We start from the raw sequence: 23,446 nt of genomic DNA, 5'->3' as shown, positions 1-23,446 counted from the left end.
ACTGAGCCACTGGCTCCAATACTGTAAGAGTGTTTTCTAAAGGATTATTTGCATCAGATTTCTGAATATAGTTTAGGAATGACTCTTTCCTTTATAAGCATGGCAGTACAGTACAATTCATGGGTTATTGGTTTGTCAAACGTGGTGTGAAAGAACATACACTAGCTGTTGGTACAGTCCATCTCAACACTAAAGGCTATTGGATTACTCAGATCGTGACTATCAGACAAGTTTTATCATGTGACATCAGACTCAAACCTTCAATAACACCCATATAGGTGAATAGACATGAATTAAGCCATGAATTCTGGTAGCCATGTTTGAAAATCTAGAGAAAGGTCTTCTAAAAGAATGGAGGCTGTTATAGGAGCAAAAGCCTAGCATACATATAAATGCCCATAGCTTTGCAATGAGATGTTTATTCAGAATAAATGGATGTGATATTTGGTTGAACATAGAGGTGATGTCAGTACGTAGAGCATGTGACTGCTGCTGAAACCATATGGAGTCACGCGCTTCTGTGTGCATTATTATACTGTTTATAGGATTACAAGGTTTAGGTTTGATGGAGCACATTTTGATTGTTTGGAACAGATTGTAGTAGTGCTATAGACGAATTATCAATTATTAGCACTTATACTATATTTTGGACAATATCAAAATCATTATGATTATTATGCATCCATTTGTGGTATACTTTGGAGTATTATCTGATGTGTACCTCTAATGGAAGCAGGTGATGAAGCCTACGCTTTCCTATAAAGTGATAAAAAAGCTATGTTGACACATACTGGTGAAATGTATACCAAAAGAACATTCCTTTGGGATCTGCTTGGTACATGGGTACCTATGGATGCATTCAGCATGTGTACCGGGAACTTTCACGACACATATGCTGAATGTAAAGGTGCGAACGAAGCCTGACAATGTCATTATTATGTTTAGGACTAACATTAGTGTATTGTTTTAATCAATCAATTTGGCAGATAGTCTAGAGATGTCCTGTTGGCCTCAGTAGTGAGATGAAGTGAGTCTATCTGCACGTGACTTAAGCCCTCACAGCACCAATCAAGGGATGTTAGATCTTAGGCAGTAAGTGAACAGTTATTTTTTAATGTTGATGTGTTGGAAGCAGGAAAAATGGTAAGCATAAGGATGTGTGTGGCTTACAAGGGCCAAATAGTGATCGCTTGGCAACTGGGTCACAGCATCTCCAAAATTCCAGCTCTTGTGAGGTGCTCCCATTATTGTGTGGTTACTACCTACAAAAAGTGGTTCAAGGAAAGCAAACCAGCGACTGGGTCATAAATGCTAAAGATTTCAGTGATGTTCTCAGGCATCAGAGTGCCCATGATGACCACTGCTGAAAGCAGCTAAAATGGTCAGATGATGCACATATTCCGTAAGTGTGAGGAACAAGGAATATAGATGTCAATTTGGCCTCCAAATTTCCCACATCTCAATCCAATAAGACAATTGTGGGCTATGAAGGAAATGCAAATCTGAACCATGAAGTCCCCACCTCACAACCTCCAGGTCTTAAAAGATCTACTGCTAATGTCTTGGTGCCAGATACATCAGGATACCATCAGAGGTCATGTGTCGACTATACCTTGACATGTCAGAGCTGTTTTGGTGACACAAGGAGACCAACATAAAATTAGGCAAGTGGTTTTATGTTATGGCTTATCTGTGTGTCTGTGTTATAGAAATAAAAGTGAAAAAAGGTACTGATCTCTGGCTTAGGCTACTTTCACACTAGCGTTTTTGCGAATTCGTCATGGATCTGCAAAAACGCTTCTGTTACAATAATAAAACCGCATGCATCCGTCATGAACGGATCCGGTTGTATTATGTCTTCTATAGCCATCACAGATCCGTCTTGAACACCATTGAAAGTCAATGGGGGGGCAGATCCGTTTTCTATTGTGTCAGAGAAAACTGATCCATTTGGCTCCGCTTTGTCAGGCTGACAGCAAAATGCTGCAGACAGCGTTTTGGTGTCCGCCTCCAGAGCGGAATAGTGACTTAATGGAGGCAAACTGATGCATTCTGAGCGGATCCTTTTCTATTCAGAATGCATTAGGGCAAAACTGATCAGTTTTAGACCACTTTTCAGAGCCCTGAACGGATCTCACAAACGGAAAGCCAAAACGCTAGTGTGAAAGTAGCCTAAGTATCCACATATGGTTATTATATATAGGGAAAATTTATTCTAGTCCCCTCATCACCATAAATGGAAGCACACATTTAAAGCTGTATGCCTGAGTGAGGAGTTGGTTTAATCCCTTCACGACTGCCATATGGCTATATACGTGCAGCTAGCTAGCACGTATATAAACGTTATGGCACCTCTTTAATCCAGGCACTGCAAAGCGCTTGAATTAAAGCTTCTGCCCCTGCACTGCTGCTGTCACCGACAGCGTACAGTCCAGTAATGCCGGCAAGGGACCAATCAGAGTGGTCCCTTGCTGACGATCACTCCAATTGGTTAGTTTGTGCAGACTAAAAAATCGGAGCACGGCAGTGTTAAAATGATGCTTTCAGGCTCTGATCTGCACTCTGCAGATCAGAGCCTGAAATCAGGAACCATATCTTTCGTGCCCCCAATATTTGCCCCCAATATGTGAGCCCCCTGCCCCGATCTGTGCCCCCTTCTGTGCGCCCTGCCTACAGCTTTGCCGGCCGTGCACTGTGTATGGGCCGACTGGCCTGCCCCCATCCGTGTCCCCTACCCATGTGTCCCCTCCCCAGCCCTCGTCTGTGCCCCCTTATGCGGTCCCACTTCTGTATCTGATGGCGGCGGCTCTGTTCCTGAGATGCCACCATCAGCAGTGAGTGTCAGCTGTATGCTGACACTCTGCTGTAACCCCTTAGATGGCGCTGTCTGCGGAATCCAAGGGGTTAACAGAGGGAGGGGGCTCCCTCTCTCAACCATCGGGCTGCCGTGCTGCGATGGCAGCAGCCTGATGGTTGCCATCTATCAGTGTAAAACTGATAGTATTATACTTTGCAATGCAAGAGCATTGCAAAGTATAGTACAACCATTAGCCCCACTGGATCTTCAAGATCCAAGTGGGACTTGATAAAAAAAGTGTGAAAATAAAAAAGGTAAAAAAAATTAATTAATAAGAATGTAAATTAAATATAAAATAAATTGCCTTTTCCTATATCCGCTAATTTTATAAGAGATAAAAAAAAATTAAAAAAATTATAAACTACACATATTAGGTATCACCGCGTCCATAACGACCACCGCGTCTATAAATATATCACATATTCCACCCTGTCCAATAAACACCATAAAAAAAGCAATCAACCAAGCGATCAAAAAGTTGTATGTCCTACAAAATGGTACCAATAAAACCGTCACTTCATCCCGCAAAATGATCCCCTACATAAGAAAATCGCTTAAAAACTTATAGCTCTTAGAACGTGGAGACACTAAAACATTTTTTTGTTTAAAATATGCTATTATTGTTCTAAAATGAAATAAATGTAAAAAAGTATACATATTAGGTATGGTATGTCCGTAACAACAAGCTCTATAAAAATATCACATGACCTAACCCCTCAGCTGAACACCGTAAAAAATAAAAATAAAAACAGTGCCAAAAAAAAATATTTGTTGTCACCTTACTGCACAAAAATTGCAACACCAAGCGATCAAAAAGGCATATGACCATACATAAGACGATTAGGCAAAAAATATAAAACCTATGGCTCTCAGACTATGGAGACACTAAAACATCATTTTTTTTGTTTCAAAAATGCTATTATTGTGTAAAACTTAAATAAATAAAAAAGTATACATATTAGGTATTTCCACGTCTGTAACGATCTGCTCTATAGAAATTTCACATGACCTAACCCCTCTGGTAAATGCTGTAAAAATAAATAAATAAAAACTGTTTCAAACAAACAATTTTTTGGTCACCTTGCCGCATAAAGTGTAATAATGAAGGATCAAAAAATAATATGTACCCAAAAATGGTACCAATAAAAACATCAACTCTTTCTGCAAAAAACAAGCCCCTGCACAAGACGATCGGCAGAAAAATAAAAAAAATAAGGCATTCAGAAAATTGAGACTCAAAACCATATATTTTTTTCAAAAATGCTTTATTATGTAAAACTGAAACAAACAAAGAAAGTAGACATATTTGATATCATTACATCCGTAACAACCTGCTCTATAAAAATAGTACATGATCTTCCCTGTCAGATGAATCTTGTAGAAAATAAAATATAAAGACGGTGCCAAAACTGAAATTTTTTGGTTACCTTGCCTCACAAAAAACATAATATAGAGCAATTAAAATCATATGTACCCCAAAATACTACCAATAAAACTGGCACCTTATCCCTTAGTTTCCAAAATGGGGTCACTTTTTGGGAGTTTCTACTGTAAGGGTGCATCAGGGGGCTTCAAATGGGACATGGCATCTAAAAACCAGTCCAGCAAAATCTGCCTTCCAAAAACCATATGGTGCTCCTTTCCTTCTGCGCCCTGCCGTATGCCCTTACATCAGTTTATGACCACATGTGGGGTGTTTCTGTAAACCGCAGAATCAGGGTATAAAAATATTGAGGTTTTTTTGGCTGTTAATCCTCGATGTGTTAAAGAAAAAGATGGATTGAAATGGAAAATCTACCAAAAAAGTGAAATTTAGAAATGTAATCTCCATTTTCCTTTAATTCTTGTGGAACAACTAAAGGGTTAACAAAGTTAGCAAAATCAGTTTTGAGTAACTTGAGCAGTGTAGTTTCTGAAATGGGGTCATTCATAGGGGGTTTCCACTATGTAAGCCCCACAAACTGACTTCAGACCTGAACTGGTCCTTAAAAAGTGGGTTTTGGAAATTTGCTTCTAAACTTCTAAGCCTTATAATCTCCTAAAAAAATAAAATTACATTTCCAAAATGATGCCAACATCATGAAGTACGTGTCACACAAAAAAAATTGTCTCAGAATGGTTTGGATAAGTAAAAGCATTCCAAAGTTATTACCACATAAAGTGACACGTCAGATTTGCAAAATTTGACGTGGTCACGGGGGTATCAATGACCCTTGGTCATAAAAGGGTTAAACACTTTAGAAATCATTGCATTCTAAATGCTTTATATTTTAGCATTTTAATATTGTTAATATGATAAACTGCTTCTTTTGATATACTGAAATAAATCTTGGTCATATGAAATATATGCTTATATTATTTATTGAAATTCATATATTTATCCATTAGTAATGAGTAGGAACAGTACTATTTGTCTAGATGTTTCTCTCCAGAAGTATGTATGAAATATGAGCTATAATATAACCAGGAAGTACTGAAAAATGATATGCATTTTGTAAATGTTTATTGGAATTATAATGACCCTATACGTAGTTTAAGGTTTTCTTTTTGAATTTCTGGCCCAACTGAGCACAAATACAAAGCATTTATGTGTGCAAGTCCTAGAACAGGAATATTGGCTATCGACCCTTGAGAGGCTAACTTTCACTATTTGCTTGGATACAAAAGAGTAAGCAACAGGTAGACCAAAAATGCTCTATGAATGCTACAGCAAAAAAAAAAAAAAAATGGACGTGGACAAATAAAACAGATGTAGGACCCTGGGGCAGACATTCCATATGTGCATCTTATGCAGCTGTTGAGAGGTCCAGTACTATCCTAAGAGAAGCTTTCTACTGTAATACCATGCAGGGAGAGAGACAATGGTATATCAAATGGAACTAAAACATAGTGTTTATTGATATGTATTAAAAAAGGAGAATAGTCTGTATCTTCCTAAAAAAAAAAAACACGTGTGATATGGCAGAGCCCCACGGAATAAGGGACCAATGTATGATGTAATAGTTGTGCTAAGAGGTCTTAATAACATGCCCTGAACAGCAGCATGGTGACACGGGTTCTTTCTATATAGGCAGTGGCTCTGTACTCAATCAGAGCATGGTCTTTTAACCACTATGGCCAGCCCACCATCAGGGTAAACCCTATCAACAGCCAATAGGATTAAGGGGGTGGTGTCGGTCTAACCAGCCATACCCCATTGGCTAAGCTGAGATGAGCCCACAGCGGGTTTGGTTACAGGTTAATAAGGAGATATAATAGCGCATCTCCAAGCCAGTTGATCTACACAGGACACCTACATGATCACAGCGGAAGGTCATCAGAAAAATCAAAAGAATAGTGTTCTGGTGTTAAACTCATTTGAGGGTAGCTGTATTGGATTTCATATTTTATATTAAACAGACAGTATAACATGTTGTATGTTTATCTGGGGAGATATATACATCGTTTAGGGGCTATACAGAGAATTTTGTCCCATACAGTGAGGAACAGAAGTATTTGAACACCCTGCGATTTTGCAAGTTCTCCCACTTAGAAATCATGGAGGGGTCTGAAATTCACATTGTAGGTGCATTCCCTCTCTGAGAGACAGAATAAATAAAAAAATTCAGGAAATCACATTAAAGAATGTATTTGTCTTGCACTGTTGAACATAAGTATTTGAACACCTGAGAAAATCAGTGTTAATATTTGGTACATATGCCTTTGTTTGCAATTACAGAGGTCAAACGTTTCCTGTAGTTCTTGACCAGGTTTGCATACACTGCAACAGGGATTTTGGCCCACTCCTTCACACAGATCTCCTCTAGATCTGTCAGGTTTCGGGGCTGTCGCTGAGCAACACAGAGTTTCAGCTCCCTCCAAAGATGTTCTTTTGGATTTTGGTCTGGAGACTGGCTAGGCCACTCCGAAACCTTGATATGCTTCTTACGGAGCCACTACTTGGTTATCGTGGCTGTGTGCTTTGGGTCGTTGTCATGTTGGAAGAGCCAGCCATGACATCTTCAATGCTCTGACTGAGGGAAGGAGGTTGTTGCTCAAAATCTCACAATAAATGGCCTCATTCATCCTCTCCTTAATACAGTGCAGTCGTCCTGCCCCCTTCGCATAAAAGCACCCCCAAAGCATGATGCTACCGCCCGCATGCTTCACAGTAGGGATGGTGTTCTTGGGATGCAACTCATCCTTCTTTTTCCCCCAAACACGATGAGCTAAGTTTAGACCAAAAAGTTCTACTTTGGTCTGATCTGACCACATGACTTTCTCCCATGCCTCCTCTGGATCATCCAGATGGTCATTGGCAAACTTCAGATGGGCCTGGACATGTGATGACTTGAGCAGAGGAACCTTCCGTGCAATGCATGATTTGAAACGGTGTAGTGTTCTACCGACAGTGACCTTTGAAACTGTGGTCCCAGCTCTCTTCATGTCATTGACCAGCTCCTGCCTTGTAGTTCTGGGATGATTACTCACCTTTCTTATCATCAGTTATACCCCACGAGGTGAGATCTTACCTGCAGCCCCAGTCCGAGGGAGACTGACAGTCGTCTTTAGCCTCTTCCATTTTCTAACAATTGCTCCAACAGTTGATCTATTTTCACCAAGCTGCTTGGCAATTGTCCCGTAGCCCTTTCCAGCCTTGTGGAGGTCCACAATTTTGTCTTTTTACAGTTCTTGACAGCTCTATTGTCTTGCCCATGGTAGTAGTTGGCATCTGACTGTATGTGGGGTGGACAGGTGTCTTTAAAGAGCTCAGACAGGTGCTACTAAGTTAGATTAATGAGTGGAGTAGAAGTGGGCTTTTTAAAGGCACAGTAACAGGTCTTTGAGAGCCAGAATTCTTGCTGTTTCTCAGGTGTTCAAATACTATGTTCAGCAGTGCAAGACAAATACATTCTTAAAAAATCATACAATGTGATTTCCTATATTTCTTTTTAAATTCTGTCTCTCAGAGTGGGAATGCACCGAAAATGTGAATTTCAGACCCCTCCATGATTTCTAAGTGGGAGAACTTGCGAAATCGCAGGGTGTTCCAATACTTCTGTTTCTCACTATATCTTCAGGCACTATTGCCCAAAACAGAAAACTATACCTTATTCAAATCAAAAAGCCTGTCATCTTTAGGTCTATGGTTGAGATATATTGATGACGTGTTCACAAAAGGGGAGTTCTGTCAATTTGTATGGGAACGTAATACACTGGATCTAAGATTCACCAGTGAAATTCACTATGACAAACTGGCATTTTTGCATGTACTCCTGAGGCGAGGTAGAGAGGACATGACTGAAAGTGAAGACCTTCACAAAAATACTGCTACAAACAGTCTTTTGAAATGGGACAGTATCCATCCATATGCCCTTAAATGCAGTCCTTAGTGTAAGGGATTATTTCTGCTTAGTGGTCACATTTAGCATTTCTGTAACGGTCACGTCCACACACACAGGGGGAAGGATAGTGACCACTGCGCTCCACCCTCACCCCTGTCCCTGCCTACTTGCCTCACGAGTCCTGATGACAGGGGACAACTGGACGACAGTCCCTAACTTAGGATATGTGCAGGGAAGACAGACAAGACAAAATACGGAACATGAACGGACCGGGTCAGAACCAAGAAAGCTATGCAGTACAAAGGATTAAGCAAAGAATGGTCAGGAGAAGCCGGGGTCAAATACCAGGAGAGCAGAGAAGTACAAGAGGAGTCCTAAGAGAGTAGTCAGGTGGGAGCCGAGGTCACAATACCAGGACGGATGCGCAGTACAGGAGGAGCAGGCAAAGGATCGTCAGGGAACAGGATCAGGTAAGTATTCAGTAGTCCAACAAATAGCCAGGAACCTAGAAATTAACAGGCAACCTGTAGCCAGCAGGCTGCCTGTATTTATAGTGGGGAGTGAGGGTCATGTGACGTGGCCAGCGTCACATGACCGACAGACCAACCAGTCGAGCACCGAGTGATCAGCTCGTCGCTCAAGGCAGACTAGGAGCAGGGAACCACCCAGCTAGTAAAGCCGCCCTGGGAATGTTGTCAAACACAGATCCTGATTTCAAAAGCTAAGCAACAGGTCTGCGGGAAATGGGGGACCGAGTGCACCTTCGGAACCCCGTGACAATTTCATATTTTTTTTACGTAATGGAAATATTTGTCCGCTCTTCAGTTTATGATGCAGTGTGCAAGTCTGTTTTATGGTGACTTCAGTCATGTCATCAGCTCTGTTGTGAGTGTGGCAACGCGACCTCTCATGAGGTAGTTATCTCATGGAGCTGCCTCAGGCATGGCAGGTGGAAATAATCTTCAAGGGAGTTGGACAAATCTGACATGCTCAGGGACAAATGGTAGGTTGAGTCAAATGGTGTATAATTGGTGGTGCAGTTCTTCACTGCAGCATGGATGCAACCTGCCCGCAGCATGGTTGCTCCTTCTGGCCGTACCCTAAAGAAAAGTGGCCTGGGTATACCTGATTTATAGCGATTTGTGACAAATTAATTTGGAATGAATCAAATTTCTTTGTGAACTTTGGCGAAGTTGCTGAATCATATTTTTCAAAACTTCACTGATCTCTAGTTGTAAGTAATAAAATGGTTTATGTCTGTGTAGTTGATTTATTACTGCTGGAGCTTTCTGTCCAGTATCTTATTTCTAATCTGCTGTGAAATAAGCTGTTATAATAAAGTCCATCTAACGTCAATTTTAGGGTCCCACAAGTTTTTAAATCAAAGACAAGTAGGCTTACAAATGGTTCATTAAGGATATGGAAGCACTAATATAAAATAATGGAACCTGTGGCATCCTGCCAAAGAAAATACAGGGGAGCCTATCAGCTAAGGTCACATAATAGGCTGCACAGTACAATTGATTTACAGTATTTTCTCTTAGTGATGTGCATACAAAGGCAACTTGGTTTTTGCCCTCAAAACTTCTTTCCTTTAGACATTTCTTGCACAGGTACATTGGTACCATCAAAGAAATGTAGTGGTGATACAGTGGTGGTTTTATATAAACTAGGAGACTATGGGCATAACTTTGCAGGTCACATCTAAGGCAGACTAGGATGTTTGCATTGGTCTTAAAAGTGTGTGTGCAAAGTGTAAAATTTTATTATGGTAGTAATTTCATAGAAAGTAGAGAAAGAACATTCAAAAAAACTGCTAGATAAGTGCATATTAATGACATTTTTGATACAAAAATGATATCTCCTGTATTATAGGATACATTTTTCTCTTGGTTTCCAGTATATGCACCTAATTATAGATCTACCATGGAAATCATGCTCACAATTATACCACTCAACTAAAGTTGTCCATACATGGTTTAGTAGATCATCCTAGTAAGGCATTGAGCTGATAATCCGGCGAAGGTTCAACAGGAAACTTGAGGAGATATCACCTTTGTTTGATCAAATTATTATTCTTTCTTTCTTTCTTTCTTTTTTTTTTCCTTTCATTCTTTTTTTCTTTCTTACACCTGAGCATACAGAAGGGGTGTAGTTGGGGAGAGAATTGTGTGTCCAGTGGCCCAGGGTGACAATGATAAGTCAGTGGAAGCAGAAGAGAGACAGTTCTGCCTCAAGGGTCAGAATTGAAACTTTGACCCTTGTGAAATATCTCTTCCGCATAAAGTGTCCGTTATGGCCAGATGTCTTAATGACTGAAACTTCAGCCTATGCATAGCCACATTAACTAAGCAAAAATGTGCTTTATGTAAAAGTCATTTGATAAACCAGTACTACTAAAAATTAATATTCAGAGTCCAACAATTAACAATTAACTGATCCTATTCAGCCCATATTGGATAAAAGTTAACACTAAATATATTCTAAAGACACATGTTATTTGATGGAATTGATCCAATGTTATCCATTAGAATTTTCACCCAAAGTCTTCTCCTCCAGATGAAAAAATAAAATTAGATTAAAGTCAGATTGGAGAAGAATGCAGTCCTAAGTACATTACTGAAAAAAAAATAACAAAAAATAAACAATGCGATATAGCTGAGATTGACAAAGTATAAACTGCTAGTGGTGGTTGGTCAATGATCACACAATCAAGGTGGTGCACCCTTTATTTTGAGTTCTGCAGCAGGGTATATGTTGAGGTTGGGTCTCAATAATACTGGGTGGCATTTTTCCTTGCTGCGATACAGGCAGCTACTGTGGCATGGTATATGCTGGATATCTGTGGTACGTAATTTTAAGTTTTTTCAACTTAGACCTGTAGTACAGTCAAGGTGGTTATTGGCAGCTGTGCATGGGAGATCCATGAAGAGGGCAGATCTGGCGATTATACTGGCCTGGGGAGCTGCTGGATACTCTGAACAGCATGTAGTTTAGTGTGGGAAGTGTGTGGGCATTATCTTGTTGGAACACCACATCTCCTGAGTCAAAAAATGCACTAGGACTGGTTCCACGATGTCCTGGGCATATCAAAAACTGGTCAATGCACCCTCCATAAATGCAAGATGGCAATGGCCATGATGGCTTAACCCACACTATGACATCTGTTGTTGGTCCTGTGTGCCTAAACATTTTGTATGATGGCAATAGACGCTCTCCAGCCCTCCTGAAAACTCTGAGGTGGCCATCAACAATAGTTTTCAGTAATGATAGCAGCTTTTGCCTTTGTAATAATGTTGACCACATCAGAATTTTCAGGAGGACTGGATCTCCCATGCACAACAGCCAACAACGACCTTGACTGAAATATGGGTCCAAGTTGAAAGAGCTTGGAATGACATGCTATAGGAGGCTATCCAGCATATGTATCACTGTTACCATGACAATGTGTAACCCTGCTTCAACATATGCCCTACTGCAAAATACAAAATAAACGGTGTACCACTGTAGTTGTGTGATCATTGATCAAAAACCACTAGCAGTTTACACTTTGTCAGTCCCTGTTCAATCACATTATTTTCCAAGTATCCTATTTTCAGTGTATAGTTTCAAACTCATGCCTGCGGCACTGCTTCGGGTAGCGGCGCAAGCACAGATACTCTGTTGCTGATACTGGAGCAGTGACTCTGCATGCACTACTACATTTCCAGGTAGCGACGGAAAAACTGTCTCTGCTCCGGTAGCCGTAGCAGAGCCTCTCCACTTTCACCACTACTCAAAGCAGCAGCACATGCGTGACATTGTCAGGGCCAGGAGAAATGTCTGGACCTGTCAATCAAGTGGCAGTAGCTTATTGAGGAGTGGGAACAACCCAGAAAACTCTTTTTGATGAAAAAATTAATTTGTATGAATTTATTTGTTCAATCTCTAGCTGGTATTTCTGGCATCGGCTCCTCTCACATGGGAACAATGGATTGGCGTGTTAAAATCCAACATGCTCAATTCTTCTTTTTCAAACAGATGTTGGAGGAGAGTAAGGCTGACTCCATACACCTTAGAAGGTGAGCCAATCCTGCCACACCTGTCCCTCCTTTCACTTGTGTAGGTTCCAGGGGTTAAAGCAAAATATACCTCTATAGATTTAGTTAAATTAACCTGGACATATCCATCAGAAAAAAATTATAATAAAAATGAGTGATAAACATTTGTGCTTTAGGGAGTCATACGGTGACTACATGGTGTGTTTCTTTTGCTTTTTTAATGACACAGTGACCTAATGTTAAATGTCAGTGGCAAACCCCATCACAGAAGGGTTTCCCCTGCTTGGGATCCACCTGTGAGAGCTGCTGACATAATATGGCACACTTGGAGCAGCTGGCCCATCCATCTATTACATGGATGGAAATGTATCTGACTGCTTTTGGCTGACCTCAGCTTTCCCCAGCAATGCCAGTTCAGGGAACATACCCTTAGTCTGATTGGGGTGTTGTTCTCACCATCAGTGTGAATTTGACCAAACATAGTCATATCCACATAAGTGTCACATTACATATAAGATATATGTCACACTTGCCATTTTTTCTGAAGTAGGTTCTTTTTTTTTTTTAACTTACTTACCTTTTATCTGTCTTCTCAGATGATTTTCTATGCAAAGGAGAGGGGAGAGATAGATTCAGCAGGCATTCTAGTGGTATTAAAGAAGATGACCCTTGCCACTGTAGTGTTGGGGAAAGTAATAAGGTAAAATTTAATTTCTGTTTTTAACATACTGTTCACTACTAGTCTTTGAAAGTGTCTTTACATAGGCGGTAATACTTGTTCATTGCTTAGGTTTTGAAGATTTAGGAAATATTTCAATTTAATTTGATAGAATTTAGGGGAAAGTCAGGTTACATTTATTTAATACAATTTTGGAATTATTTTTAGTGATCACTTAAAACCTTTTTGTGATTACTTTGTTTTTCAAATTTGGAGGTTTAGTAGAGATTACATATCATATTCATGAGTGAAATAAGAAAATAAAAGTCATTAACATACATAATACAATAATATTATAAGGCAGGCCATAAACATCAGATTTCTGTTGGCCAAACGGTCAGGCTGACAGCTATCTCTCTCAACCATGCATGTGTCCTAACTCCTATGGCAGTGGCTTATCCAGCTGCCTGATCCTTATATCCCTGAAAGGCAGATGTTGGAAGGATCCAATGCCCATTAGATCAGCCAGCTCCACCAAATCGGTGGGTTCAGCTGACATTTGCCTAAAGTGTGTGACCAGTTTATGTCATTCAAATCTAAAATTACTTTAGAAAATAAGTAAATAATTGCAAGTATTAAAATAAATATTCAGAGGACATGTGTTGGGCAGTTGTGATTGAAGAGCACTAATATGATGATAAGAGTGAACAGTAGTGTGAATATGATTAATAGAGTTTTCCCATCGAGGAACCTCATCTCACTTATGTTTATGTTTAACTTGATTCACTTGTAATCGTAAATCATTTAATTCTTTTTACAATTGCTTCCAGATTAGAATATAATTTACAGAGACATGCACATGTAACCAATTACAATGATTGCTTTACTGAATTGGGCTTATTCACTTATGGGCCAGCACTGATAGTGAAATACTGACAGCTGAGAATTAGAAAAAAATGCCTACTGAGGTGCTGGGTCCAAATTGACCCAAAGACATCTTCATGGGCTTTTTGTGTACCCCTTATGTTTTTGCATGGTATTTTTCTAGATAATCTAGTTTCCTCCCACTCCCCAAAAACTTATTGATAGGTCAATCTATTTTCTATGAAATTTTCCCTAGTTCCTGACATAGGGGAATTAGATTATGGACAGTGACGTTCGTGAATGATGACAATCTCCATACAGCAGTGAAAAATATGTTTTCACTAAATAAGCAACAGGTAAATCATGGGGGTCACACACGTCTCTTAATAACTTTGTCGCATCTTGTGCTGTCAGTGCACCAGAAACTGCAATCTTCTCAAGCTAACTCTAACTTCCCATATGGTAAATAGAATTATAAAAAAGTCACTTCATATAAACAACTCCTGGAGATGGTTCAAAGATGGTGAATTAATTATTAAAGGGGTATTCCATTTAGAGAAAGTTATTAACTGTTAGACTGGTGACGGTCCTACCGCTGCCTCCTGAGCTGTGATAGGGAGAGAGCTCCAGCAGAAAAGACACTCTCCTTGAGCTTTCAGCTTGATATAAGTCTAGCAGAACAATGAATGGGGAGATCTCTGGATCCATGTGAGGTACAGGGCTGGTTCTAGCTTTGGTAGAAAGAGATTGTCATGTACTATATGATATCTGATTTTCATTTTTTACATTATCATGAGATAACCACTTTAATATAGTGTATTTATAGTATAATTGTATACCAGTTCATCTGTATGCCAAAAGTACATTCTAAGCTTGTACATTCTGATGATAAAGACTATGGGTAAGGTGGTGTGTACACCCAATCTACATCCCGCATCCCTACCATAGTCTTGACAATGTACCTTTTGACTGCTATATCCTTTAATAATTGTATGTTCTACTTCATTGTCACAACTCCAGTGATGTTTAGGTCTATCTCCCTAGGGTCATTACCTTGCTTTTCTTCATATTTATATCCCATATTTCGCTTGGCTTTAATATTTAATTGGATTAATATGCTCATGACTATTTTGAAGAAAGTTCTTGCACAGCCATCTGTCTAGGATTGCCGAGCAGTAGGGAAAACACTTCACAAGTTTGGAATATTCTACAGGACAGCTTCTCAAGAATTTCAAGATGTTATAAAGGTGTATGAAATGTTACTTACTGTAGCTTAACACAGAGGGCTTACAATTCCTCTACTCTTTCAATTTTCCATGAACATGACAAAAATGAAGTCTTTATATAGGCAAATAAGCTTCTAGGAGCAACAGGGGCATTTCCGTTACTCCTAAAGGCTCAGTGTTGTATCTGGTTTTAGCTGGCAGATAAAATTTTTGGTGATATACAGGGAGTGCAGAATTATTAGGCAAGTTGTATTTTTGAGGATTAATTTTATTATTGAACAACAACCATGTTCTCAATGAACCCAAAAAAACTCATTAATATCAAAGCTGATTATTTTTGGAAGTAGTTTTTAGTTTGTTTTTAGTTTTAGCTATTTTAGGGGGATATCTGTGTGTGCAGGTGACTATTACTGTGCATAATTATTAGGCAACTTAACAAAAAACAAATAAATACCCATTTCAATTATTTATTTTTACCAGTGAAACCAATATAACATCTCAACATTCACAAATATACATTTCTGACATTCAAAAACAAAACCAAAACAAATCAGTGACCAATATAGCCACCTTTCTTTGCAAGGACACTCAAAAGCCTGCCATCCATGGATTCTGTCAGTGTTTTGATCTGTTCACCATCAACATTGCGTGCAGCAGCAACCACAGCCTCCCAGACACTGTTCAGAGAGGTGTACTGTTTTCCCTCCTTGTAAATCTCACATTTGATGATGGACCACAGGTTCTCAATGGGGTTCAGATCAGGTGAACAAGGAGGCCATGTCATTAGATTTTCTTCTTTTATACCCTTTCTTGCCAGCCATGCTGTGGAGTACTTGGACGCGTGTGATGGAGCATTGTCCTGCATGAAAATCATGTTTTTCTTGAAGGATGCAGACTTCTTCCTGTACCACTGCTTGAAGAAGGTGTCTTCCAGAAACTGGCAGTAGGACTGGGAGTTGAGCTTGACTCCATCCTCAACCCGAAAAGGCCCCACAAGCTCATCTTTGATGATACCAGCCCAAACCAGTACTCCACCTCCACCTTGCTGGCGTCTGAGTCGGACTGGAGCTCTCTGCCCTTTACCAATCCAGCCACGGGCCCATCCATCTGGCCCATCAAGACTCACTCTCATTTCATCAGTCCATAAAACCTTAGAAAAATCAGTCTTGAGATATTTCTTGGCCCAGTCTTGACGTTTCAGCTTGTGGGTCTTGTTCAGTGGTGGTCATCTTTCAGCCTTTCTTACCTTGGCCATGTCTCTGAGTATTGCACACCTTGTGCTTTTGGGCACTCCAGTGATGTTGCAGCTCTGAAATATGGCCAAACTGGTGGCAAGTGGCATCTTGGCAGCTGCACGCTTGACTTTTCTCAGTTCATGGGCAGTTATTTTGCACCTTGGTTTTTCCACACGCTTCTTGCGACCCTGTTGACTATTTTGAATGAAACGCTTGATTGTTCGATGATCACGCTTCAGAAGCTTTGCAATTTTAAGAGTGCTGCATCCCTCTGCAAGATATCTCACTATTTTTGACTTTTCTGAGCCTGTCAAGTCCTTCTTTTGACCCATTTTGCCAAAGGAAATGAAGTTGCCTAATAATTATGCACACCTAATATAGGGTGTTGATGTCATAGTCCACACCCCTTCTCATTACAGAGATGCACATCACCTAATATGCTTAATTGGTAGTAGGCTTTCGAGCCTATACAGCTTGGAGTAAGACAACATGCATAAAGAGGATGATGTGGTCAAAATACTCATTTGCCTAATAATTCTGCACGCAGTGTATTTCCTTTAAAAATGTACAAACTAGGGCTTTGTGACTTTTTCTGCTTATTTAAAAATGTAGCATTTTTAATTGATCACTACAGTTTTAGGCCTCATGCACACGACAGTTGTTTTTTTTCGGCCTCCGTTCCGTTTTTTTTGCGGATAGGATGGGGACCCATTCATTTCAATGGGTCAGCAAAAAAATGCTGATAGTTCATCCGTTTGTGTTCCGCGTCCGTTGTCCGTGTTTCCCTTCAGCAAAAGAAATAGTGCATGTCCTGCTTTTTTCACATTTGCGGACAAGGATAGGCATTTATTACAAGGGATCTGTGGAAAAAACGGATCCTCCAAAAAAAACTGATGCCGTATCCGGTTTTTTTAGCGGACGCACAATTTGCGGACGCAAAAAACAACTGTCGTGTGCATGAGGCCTTAAAAAGTGGGTGCGAAAGTGTTTAGCCTCTCAAACTAATTTGTCACATTTTTCGCAAAAATAGTCGCAATTTACTACAGTAAAGAGTGGCGCAGAAAGTGAAGTAGAACTAATTATGTACCAAATTTATCAAACATTGTACAACATTTGATAGATTAGGGTCAAAATAAGGCAACACAGACTCCATGAAAACTGAGTTTAAAAATCCCCCTCAGCTACTTCAAAACAACTTGAAAGAACTTTTTTTTAAAAGAACAGTTCCTATCAATCATATTCTCAGCATTACATTGCTTTTTAACTAATATGCTTATGTAGTTGCTTACCTCATGTACATCTTCTCCATGCTTTTTTTTTCAATTTGGACTCTGCAGACCCATTTTCACCATTTAAACAAATCACTCTGGTTGGTTCACATCTTGTATGTAGCACTTCCTGTTCCTGTATCCAACTAAACCCATAATGCACTTTTTCTACCACAACTCCAGCATCCCCCCCAACAACTCCCAGGAAGTTTATAGGTCCTCCCACCCAGCTAGTTGCATAGACACTCCCTTATCACTGCCCTGTAGGACATAACATCACAGTAAATAAGAAAGAGCTGCAGTGACATGGTCATGTGACCACAGCCCTGAACAGAAGAAAGGAGCAATAAAGGTAAAAAAAAAAAATACATAATTACAGCTACCTTCATAAATGATTATTTTAAAGGATGTTTATGCAAACCAGAAAACCTCCTTACAGCTGGGTCTACTTTGTGATGTGAGTCTTCCGATATTGCATCTAATGACGATTAAAGGTGTTGCACCGCTGGTTCACCGTTAAAGAGTTAATGCTATGGTTCACTACTAAAATTGTTTAAAATGTTTATTTAGATCCTAACTATTCACTTACACTGGTACAAATGGTTTATATGGCTTTACTATGCACTATGTATTCCGAAAGGCTCATTATGGATAGGCAGTTGTTAGTAATAGTTGCCTGGTGTTGGGCTGGTCCTACTCTCTCCTGACTAGTGGGTAGTTCCTGGTCAGCCAGCAAGGAGTAAAGACTTGCATGTTACTATTGGTGTGTAAGCCAGACAAGCTGCCAGAAAAGCAACTATGCTAAGAACCAGCCTGATGGAAAGAAGCATTGGATTATTGCAGAAGGTTGAGCACCTTTTAAGGGCTGTGATTGGACAAAGTCACTAAAGGTAACACACGCATATGGCTTTATACTTTACTGAATGTGGTTTAGCTTATTTCCTCTGGCACCCGCCACACTACTGAGACAGACTAGACATCTGATCTAGGACTGCACACTGCAGTTTGGCATTGCAGAGAAGTATTGAGGAATTGCTCCGCTTTGGTCATTTTGGAAATATTGCATATAGCTATAGAAAGAGACTCAGGGAGGATTAACATCATAATCGCCTCCTATACACGACCTTTGGGAAATTCCTGCTTTGTCAGATACTTGAGAACTGTGCTTACTGCTACTATATGTACTGTGAACCCCATAATTTTTTTCAATAAAGGAGAGACTTTATATTATTGTAACTAAGCGGGCCTGGTCATTGGTCTCCATTCCCGATTGGAACCACCATCCCCATTTCCTGCGTAGCACCCCGCTGTTAACTTAATATCAAGAGCACCACCAGGCAGGAGACCCCAAAGTCCAGGGTGTGCCCAGAGGGGAACATGGGTTGTTACCCTCTATCACTGCACACACTACCTGTGGGAGCACTGGGGCAAGGATTAGCTACCTTGAGGACTACAATCATCCTTGATCCTGCCAATACCACTCCTAGGCTTCTCTTCACCCCACACCTCCTCTGCAGGCCAGCGCGCTGCACTATGCTATAATAGATCACAATGCATGTCGTGTGCTACTTACCTTTGACTTTCCTGCAATTTGCTTGTGTTTTTTCAGCTAAACGCTAAACTAGTCGTGTAGTCAAGTAGCTTCTAAGACTTACAGTCATATGACACATATCATTGTGTATTCCCAGCCTTACTGTTGTAAGATAGCTTTCACAGCCGCTGAGGTGGTTATTACAATGTACCTCCTATTATATATTAATAACATTGATGAAAGAATAATAAATTCAACCCTAATCTAAAGTGCTCCAAATGCCCTGACAAGTTGTGGGTGATATTCCTGGGTATTCTAGGATTGTATCCAACTGGTGGTAACAAACAACCTCTTTAAAACAAATTGCACTGCAGGATTTTTTTAATGACCAATTTGGGGTCACCTCTCTTCATCTCTCAGGTCTTCTGAGCTCAAAAATGGCTGATGTAATCTTGAGAAATTCACCCAAATCAAAGCACCAAAATATCGGATTTGGATTTGTCCCAAATTTTTTGAAAATTCATGTCAAATTTGATTTGTTTAGAATTGATTAGCTCATCTCAAATTAATAAGAATATATAGTCCCCTCAGAGCTCTGTGACCTGTAAATGCACTTGGTCTACAATGTCATTAGTCATGCGACTCCTTAGTAACTTGTTTTATTAACATTTACAGGCACTTCATCTGCTGTGAATCTACAACTCCCAGCATCCACACTTATTCAGAAGTGAAAGGAGGCTCCTGGGAGGTGTAGTTTCAGAACAGGTGGAGTGCCAGAGGTTGCTGATCCCTGCAGTAGGGACTACATTATCCCTGAGACCTAAAAAATTAATCCCAAAGATGTATTGTGCAATCACCTGGCATCTATCTCTAAATCTTACAGTGCAGTAATACATTATTAGACAGTTCATTATCATTTATGCTTTTTTGCACAATTAGACTACAATACACCAAGCAGACACATGGTCTAAAATTTGTACCAGAAGACTGCGAGTCTTGGCTGCATCCTTGCTAGCTAACAGCAGCTATTTAAAACCCTAGAGCACTTCAGGCAATTTTTGCTTTAATGTGAAACAAGTGTGGGGTTCATATATGACTGCAACCTGAGCTCAATGAAGTTTATAGTTCTCTGTTATATGCCAAATGTAGGAATTTTACAGGTGTGTTATTAGCGCAGTGCGTGAGACAAAGCTGGCAAAGAATTTTAGGTTCATTTTTATTGTAATAATATTCAAGTCTCACATTTCTACCTTATTGATAGAACATAATGAGAGGTTTACTAATCCTATAGATGGCGTAAGCATAGACAGGCTGTCTAGACCTGTATGACGGTGATTCTGGCTGGATGATGAATCTGGTGCAGGGATAGACACTTTTCTGTGAGCATATAACAGCTGCTGGTTGGCTTACATAATTGTATACCAGAGTTGATGAGCAATTTTGGCGCAAAATATTGCATCTTTGACCACGTCTCCTTCTCTACTATGCCATGCCCCCTTAGCAAGTTAGCCGCAATGCATTTTTCTGAAAGTACCTGTGCCAAATTGCACTAAAATGCTCCAAATTGCACCAAATTGTGACAATGTCTAGGTGTACTCTTTGGGGACAAATGCCACTGTATGACATACGTTTTTTGTATACGTTAAACAGGCAAAATAATGATGTGGCAAAAACATGATGGGATCCCAGGCTTAGATGGATGCTTCATTTCCTACATCGCCCTATCCTCTAACCGGATATTATGGTATAGCTAAACCCTAGGCCAGATATAAGCGGAGCACCCCCTGAGAAGGCAAATCCTTTATCCAAAGCTGGAACTTAAACCTATCCTGGCTGTATTACCCTAATCGCTGTTTGTTTAGACTCCTACTATATTGCTCGCTTTTAAGGGGGCAATTCTGGAATTATGACATCTGGGTATAAAGTTAAGGCAGTGGCTTTAGACATCGATGTGTCTCCTGGTTATATGTATCCTATACAGTTCTCATGGAGAATAACCGGTAGTCATTGCGGGATCTACAAGAGATGGGTCTAATACAGAGCGAGTGTACAAATAAATTATGTTCGTGTTGCTAGTGTGCTCCAGTTAGGCGATTGCTACATGATGGCCATTCAAGTGTCAGCCACAGCTCAGGAGTTCGATGGTAAGCTTTCACTCCTGTGGATCATATGAACAAACATTTCATAAGATATATGTAGAGGAGTATCTCATAACTGGTTCTCGGTGTTGGATCTACAAAAGGTAAGTATAAAACAGAGCGTTATACAAAGTTTGTCTACAATGGGTTATCGTCAGTTTACTAATAAATAGTTTCCATGTTACTAGTGTGCTCAGGTTAAGTGACAGTTACATAGGCGCCTTATAAGCGTCAGTCACAGCTAAAGGGTTCAGTATTCACTGCGGTAAGTCAGTTAGGCTAAGCTGCCATTAAAATGAAGCAATTAAAATGAATGCTCTCATTCAGACCACTTAGTGTCATAGATTTCATCCAATAGGATCCACTGGCCGTCTACCTGTAGCACTTTCTGATCCTAGTTACCATTAGTGATGAGCAGCAGGGCAATATTCAAATTCGCGATATTTCACGAATATTTTGTAGAATATTCGCGAATTCGAGATTATATTCTTGATTGCGAAAATCGGCAATGTATTATTCGTGTAATGCGCGAGAAATACCGGCGTGGTGTAGGCAACTTTTCTATTGGTTGCTAGGGATGTTGCTAAGCTGTGATAAAGCCTTCTGATTGGCCCACAAGCTAGAAGAAGGGAGGGATGATCGCCTGATATGTACTGTGTTAAAAAAAAAAACAACTAATATTCGTCATTACGAATATATAGCACTATATTCTAAATATTTGCAAATTCTCGAAGTGCCAATATTTGCGGAAAAAATTTGCTTTTCGAATATTCGCGCTCAACACTAGTTACCATCTCTACTGTTGGGGGATCATGGTAATGCCAGTGAATTATATTAAGTTAACATTTCCCTGATTGCATCATGAACATGCCTGAATACCGGTGTGTCTTTTTTGTTTAGTATATCATTTATAAGTTCTCTGATGTGCCTAAGACATTCACATTTCATTTTTCCAACATAATGCATGGTACATGTACACTGTACTAGGTAGATCACTGAACTAGATTTACAATTAATAAAATCCCTGATCAGATATTGTTTTCTTGTTTGAAGAAATTGTTTGCATGCACTACAGTCCCCACAGCGAAAATTACCCCATGGTTTAGTTCCAGCCATATTCTTTTTCTTGGTATCAGGACAAAGTGATTGTTTTCAAGGAAGTCTCTGAATGCTCCATCCCCTTATGAAGGTGATCTCAGGTTGTTCACCTAGCAACTATGCTAAATCTGGATTTGCTCTCTGTATGCCCCAATGTTTTTGAAAAATTCTCCTGACTTCTTCATGTGCCCTGTTGAAGATACCAATCATACATATTTTTCTCATTGTCTTATAAATATCTCCATTGGAGCCACTCCAAAGGATGGAAATGTCATTGGTGTATCTTAACCAGACATCTGTGTTTTTGTTTCATATGTTCTGAAAAGATGCATATGGCCTCCCACCAGTCCAGTGGGGGTGCAAAGGCTACCCACTGCCACACTCCTGAGCTGGTGGTAGAAATGACCATCGAAAATAAATAAGTTCTTGGTCATCTTACGATGCAGGTATCAGCTGTAATGTTCCACACAGTTGACCAATAGAGTGATAATAACAGCTAAATATGTATTCTAGCACCTGCAAAAGACGTGACCACTGACACTCAACAGTAGATTGCTGAGGAGTGGAATCACACTATAACCCTCCTGGCAACTGGCATTTGCCTAATACTTGTCCTTATTTTTGTGTGTTGTGCAATATGGCAGTATGTTCTCTGTTGCAGTATGTAGTGTGCTAGTATCTTCATTTCATGTTGTATATTGCATCGTAATGTTAGTATCTTCTTCTCTGTGGTAGTATAGTAGTGTGTTAGTATCTTCCTTTATGTGGTTGAAGGTTGCATGGTAGCATCTTCTAGTATCTTCTCTATGGTAGTGTGTGGTAGTATATTCATTTCTGAGGTTGTAAGTTGTATCACAGTGTTATTACCTACCGCACTGTTTTAATATAGCAATGTGGTAGTATCTTCACTGGAGTAACATCGTAGTATCTTCTCTATAGTAGCATATTGTTGTGTTAATGTTAGTAGCTTCTTCTCTGTGGTAGTATAGTAATGTGGTAGTATCTTCCTTTATGTGACTGTATGGTAGTGCAAGAATATTTTTCCCTGTAGTAGTGTGTGGTAATATCTCTGTATCTGTGGTACTGTATCTGTGGTTGTGTGTTCTATCATAGTGTTAGTACCTTCTTCTCTGTCGTAGTTAGCATTGTGCTTGTGTCTTCTCTGTAGTAGTATAGTATTGTGGTGGTATTATCTTCTTCTTTGTGG

At 39.9% G+C, this 23,446-nt stretch overlaps 1 protein-coding gene across 1 annotated transcript in view; it reads left to right on the top strand.

Moving 5' to 3' along the window:
* Nucleotides 1-23,446, top strand: part of ADAMTS14 (ADAM metallopeptidase with thrombospondin type 1 motif 14) — a 237,933-nt gene that overhangs the window by 6,017 nt on the left and 208,470 nt on the right.

The sequence above is a fragment of the Bufo bufo genome, chromosome 6, assembly GCF_905171765.1.
Source record: "Bufo bufo chromosome 6, aBufBuf1.1, whole genome shotgun sequence".
Classification (NCBI taxonomy): Eukaryota; Metazoa; Chordata; class Amphibia; order Anura; family Bufonidae; genus Bufo; species Bufo bufo.
The sequence above is the reverse complement of the archived record's forward strand: the minus strand, read 5'-3'. Positions and strand labels throughout refer to the sequence as shown.